This window comes from Hyperolius riggenbachi, chromosome 6, assembly GCF_040937935.1.
Source record: "Hyperolius riggenbachi isolate aHypRig1 chromosome 6, aHypRig1.pri, whole genome shotgun sequence".
Lineage (NCBI taxonomy): Eukaryota > Metazoa > Chordata > Amphibia > Anura > Hyperoliidae > Hyperolius > Hyperolius riggenbachi.
In genome coordinates this window covers 93,030,604-93,036,425 of record NC_090651.1, presented here as the reverse complement: position 1 = coordinate 93,036,425, position 5,822 = coordinate 93,030,604, and positions in this window count along the sequence as shown.

Here is a 5,822-nt window from a genome sequence, read left to right as displayed (position 1 = left end):
GCTTCCTGTCACTGGCTGTGTGTGACTGTGTATGGGCTGCCTGCGGGACGGGGGCGGGGCTGCTGACAGCTCTGCTGCTACAGGGATAGGGAAGTAACCTGCAGGAGAGATGAACATTGATGATCATTCAAACTTTTGGATTTGCTTCAGCTTTATTCAGCAGAGCTGGCATCTTTGGACTTCATAATTGGTTATTAAAGTGATACATTTTTATATGACAATGATTCGATTGGTGAAAAGTAAATGAAACAAAATAGTTTTTGCAAAAGAAAAAAACAAACTGCTGCATCAGTTCATAGCTCCTCATCAATCTCTAGCTGCCTGTCATCTTAAGCTGGCCACTAACGGTCCAATTTCTAGCGAAAAATCGTTCGAGCGATCAGAAATTCTGATCGGATTGGTTGTAAATAATCTCCATTGGTGGACACATTCGATTATGAACGAGTGAAAAAAATGTCGCCCGAATGAATTTTCGTCGAACGAAAATTTGGATTTTCTTGGTGGTCGTGATAGATAGGAAGCAATGATTGGTTAGTTGATGGTGTAGTGAACGATTTTTCGTCTGATCAGAATTTGATCGCTCGAACGATTTTTCGCTAGAAATTGGACCGTTAGTGGCCAGCTTTACTCTCTCCTCACCGCAGCCAGTCTGACCCTTAATCCTAACAGGTTGTCAGTCCATTGGGATAATTAATGTAATGCTCTAGTAAAGCTATATATGACAATGAACCGGATTACAGTTGTGTTCAAAATTATTCAACCCCCACTGAAATTGAGTGTTTTGGCCAGTTTGACATTGATTTTGATCATTTCAGTCATCTTGTTTACAATTAAATCAAAGAGGCACTTGTAAGTCAGACAAATATAACATAACATTTATAATGAAATAACCACAAATGTCTTTTCTGTGCTCACATCATCAGTTTTATTCAACCTCCAAGTGACATTCATTCTTAGTACTTAGTACAACATCCTTTTCAAGTTATAACAGCTATTAACCACTTGCCGACCGCCCACAGCCGATGGGTGGCGACAAAGTGGTGTGCAGGAGGACCGTAATACGGCCATCGGCGGCGGCTCCTGGGGGCATGTTTGGCCGGCGATCGCGTCACTGGTGACGCGCTGCCGCCGGCCACAGGCTCCGCCCACCTGACTCTCTAACCCGTCGACCTTGCGGAAGCGCCAGCGGGTTATTAACTGATAGATCGCCGCATACAAAGCGTATAATACGCTTTGTTATGTATATAAAGCGTATTATACAGGCTGCCTCCTGCCCTGGTGGTCCCAGTGATCAAGGGACCACCAGGGCAGGCTGCAGCCCCCATAGCAAGCACACACATACACTGATCCTGCCCCCTGATCGCCCACAGCACCCCTCAGACCCCCCCCGATCACCCCCTCAGACCACAGTTTGCACCCAATCACCCCCCTAATCACCCATCAATCGCCCCCTCTCACTATCTGTCAACGCTATTTTTCAGATCAGGTCCTAAACTGTCCCATGGGGGCTCCTGGTCACCCCCCACACCCTCAGATCCTTCCCAGACCCCCCCCCCCCCTCCCTCCGTGTACTGTATACATCTATCCTCCCCTGTAATCACCCACTGATCACCTGTCAATCACCCATCAATCACCCCTGACACCACCTGTCACTAACACCCATCAGATCAGACCCTAACCTGCCCCTTGCGGGCACCTGATCACCCGCCCGCACCCTCAGATCGCCCGCAGACCGCCCTCAGATCGCCTCCGAAGTGCATTGTTTACATCTGTTCTCCCCTCTAATCACCCATTGATCACCCATCAATCACCCCCTGTCACTGCTACCCATCAGATCAAACCCTAATCTGCCCCTTGGGCTCCCAATAGCCCGCCCACAAGCTCAAATAGCCCCCCCAAAAAACACAATAAAAATCAATTTACGCTAACGTGACAAAAAAATAAAATCTGCTATGAACTCACCATACTCCTAACGGAATACCTTGTGGTGTCTTCTTTCTAACCCACGTTTGTGAGTATATACATTATATACTTTTCATTTCCAACCCCCGTGTTTTGCATACTACACTATATTGGGCTCTCGGTATTTCTTTTGTCTTTATCGTTCTAATGATGTTGCACACATGCAAAAAACCCAAAGAAATGCTATTGTAGTCCAGTTACTTCCTTCCTTCTTCACACTTGCGCTGTTCACACAAGATTTAAGATCTATCTGACAATCTCAAACACACCTTGTGGAAAGGGTGATTGTTGTCAGGAAAAATCAGCTGGAATGGATTTGACAGATTGAGAGACCAACATTCAACAAAGGTCTGCAACTGATAGGGTGCCTACAAACATCCAATTTTAATTGGCCAATTTCACCACTTCCATGTAGTATGAGAGCTTAACTACACAACCTGTCCGTACTATTCAAAGTCTGTTGTCCCGCATACTATATGGAGGTGGTAAAGATGGTCAGTGAATCAATCAAAGTTGGATGTATGTATCAGGTTCTAGTGCAAGAACTAGAAGTGGATCTGGGGATTCCTAAAACTACTGTGTCTGAGATTTTGGTGCAGGATCATGGCATGAAAGGTGTTGTGGCAAATTTGCTATGTGGCTGTTAACAGCAGAAGCACCATGCTACTGCAGTTGTTAAATGGCTTCCAGTAAACTAGATCTCCTCAAGAAGGTCATAACTGCAGAGGAATCATAGGTCTACAGCTAAGGACAGGAAACGAAGGCCCAGTTGTACCAATGTAAGTCACCTCATCATCCTCCATGCCCGAAAAAGGCACAGCAAAGCTGCAACACGATCAAGACCATTATACCTGTTTTGTATTTTATGGGAAAGTGTTGTTTATCTTGAGTATGCTCCTACAGGCCAACCAATTAATAAGGAGTACTCAGGGCCGGTCCTACACTTTTTGCTGCCCCCTCTTCCCCCCTTCTCAATCTTGAATGATCACACAGCATCCATCAATTTACTCTTCTTCATTTAATGTTCTCACATGACATGCTGCAGTTCAACACAATAGCACACTGGCTGGCTGTGAGTCTGTGACAAGCAAACTGCTCACCCTCAGCCACTCCATTCCTCCTCAGTCAGGACAGTAGTGCCATCTTCTCCCTTCTGCTGTGCAAGTCGAATGAAACACTGCTGCTCTCCTGCCTCCCCCCTCCTCACTCAGGCCTAGTGCACACCAGAGCGGTTCGGCTGCGTTTTGCGATCCGCTTGCGGCTGCGGATATGCTTGGGTAATGTATTTCAATGGGCTGGAGCACACCAGAGCGGGAGGCGTTTTGCAGAAACGCATACTCCCGGGCTGCTGCAGATTTTGGATTGCGGAGGCGTTTCTGCCTCAATGTTAAGTATAGGAAAAACGCAAACCGCTCTGAAAAACGGCACTTTAGAGCGGTTTGCCATGCGTTTTTTGTTACAGTAGCTGTTCAGTAACAGCTTTACTGTAACAATACATGAAATCTACTACACCAAAAACGCTTCACAAAACCGCAAAATGCTAGCTGAAACGCTACAGAAAAAGAAGAAAAAGCGTTTCAAAATCTGCTAGCATTTTGCGGATCTGCTAGCGGTTTTTGGTGTGCACCAGGCCTCACTGTCAGACTCCTCACACAGCACAACAATCTGCTTTTCCCTAATGATGACCTCTTCACCTCGCTCTCCTCTCGCTTCTCTTCCTACTCTGACTACATGTTTTTAGTGTAAACACACAGTGCACACATGCTGCCCCTGTAATCTCTGCGCCTGATGCTAAAGTTTCACCTTGCTTCATGAAAGAACCGGCCCTGGAAGTACTACAACAATGTTCTTTGCCAGTAGAGATGCAGTACAATCAAAACGGTCACAGCTAAAGGGAACTAGACTGGCAGCTTCATCATGGCAACATGCCCTCCCATGCATCATGTCTCGAGCAGAGTCTTTTGGTGAAACATCAAATTACCCAAGTTACTCCGTCCACTTACAGCCCAGATTTGGCCAACTGCGACTTCTGACTTCCATCTAAACATATAAGTGGATGGCTTGGCTTATAGATTCCACCTGCATTTGAATGATCACATTTCATTAGACAATATGGAGAAAAATAAAAAGTACCACTTCAAACCAGACAAACCAGAGGTGACCAGTCACTGTCCACAAACTGTTAAACAATGCATTCTAGTTTTCAAAGCAATGGAAATTGCAGGTTGCCTAACCCTCATGGACGCTAGTAAGCTGTGTGACGTGTGTTATACTCAAACCAAGCAGTCTATAGCTTTCAGCAGCTTGCACATTTAATCCACCCACTCATGTAAGTGGCTTTCCATTAGAAGCAGTGGGTTAATAATTTACATTGTGGAGAACTGCTCAGTAGATTCCACACTGAGTCTAGCACAATGCATGAGATCAATCAATAGATTCTATATAAAAAATGCTTTCGTAATACTTAGTGATTAACTCCTTCTGGTGCAAAGCTGTGGGGTCTGTTTACACTGACTGCGGTTTGCAGCGATGCATTACAAATAATGCAGCAATGCACAACAATGGGTATTATTGCCATTGACCTATATTGGTTGAGTGATGCGCATCTGTTATGCATTGCGCTACACCAAAATGTAAACTGGCCCTTATAAAGACCTTTAAGGCGTACGTATTGTTCTGATGAATTCAGTTGGGCACAGGGAGAGTCTAAAGACAGCTCACCCTGCTACCACTGAAACTCTGGGGCCACGTTAAAAACGATTCCCCCACTGATTTGTAGCAACTCGGGGTAGACATGTAATTCGGAGGTCAGCTATTGTCAGCACCAGAATGACAGGGATTCTTGAGAAATCCCAATGTACCACTACAGGCATATTAACATTACTGTCTATGGCAGGGCCCAAGTAAGGTACAGCACGGCATGGACCAGGTTCCGAGATGACCTGATGCGACCTTTAAGGGATGTCAGATATGCAGGCACACAGTTTTGGGGGCGTACGTATTTGTACGCCGCCCTTGAGCTGGGTGCCGGGCAGGGACGGATCTGGGGGGGGGGGGGGGGGGGGGCAAGCGGGTATCTTGCCCCAGGCGCAGTTTGTTAAATTCTTAAAAAGGCAGCAAAATGAATGGCAGTTTAGGCGCCAAAACCTGACCTTTAGGTGCCAAAACCTGACTTTGAATTAAGCAGCAGTAGGAGGCGCCCTTGTTGTATGGTTTGCACTTATGCGTACTTATAACAAATAAAGTGTGTTGTAGATCGCCTACCTTAAGAATGGACACTCCACTCGGTAGGATAGATATAATGATTTAATGATGGTAAGCACCTAGGACAACGCGTTTCGCCCAGAATATCCACCACTGACCACAGCACTATTTTGACCTGATGAAGCGGCTTATACCGCGAAACGCGTTGTCCTAGGTGCTTACCATCATTAAATCATTATATCTATCCTACCGAGTGGAGTGTCCATTCTTAAGGTAGGCGATCTACAACACACTTTATTTGTTATAAGTACGCATAAGTGCAAACCATACAACAAGGGCGCCTCCTACTGCTGCTTAATTCTGAGTCTAACATCCCACATCTGTGGGAGTGTTATTTTTTGCCACAAAGTTGTGGCAAGAAACTTTTTTTCGAAGGAGTTGCGACCACCCACCCCAAAGACCGAGTGGAGACGGGCTTTCTCCACATGCTTTTTCGAGTGGTTGCCTCCCCAAGCAACCTACACTTGTGAGTAGTACTATTTGTATATCTTGACCAGATTGCAAGGGTAATACACTATAGGGGCTCCCGGTGTCTCTGTGGTTTTTTTCTTTTTCGTTATACAAAACCTGACTTTGCCCCAGGCGCAACTTGGTCT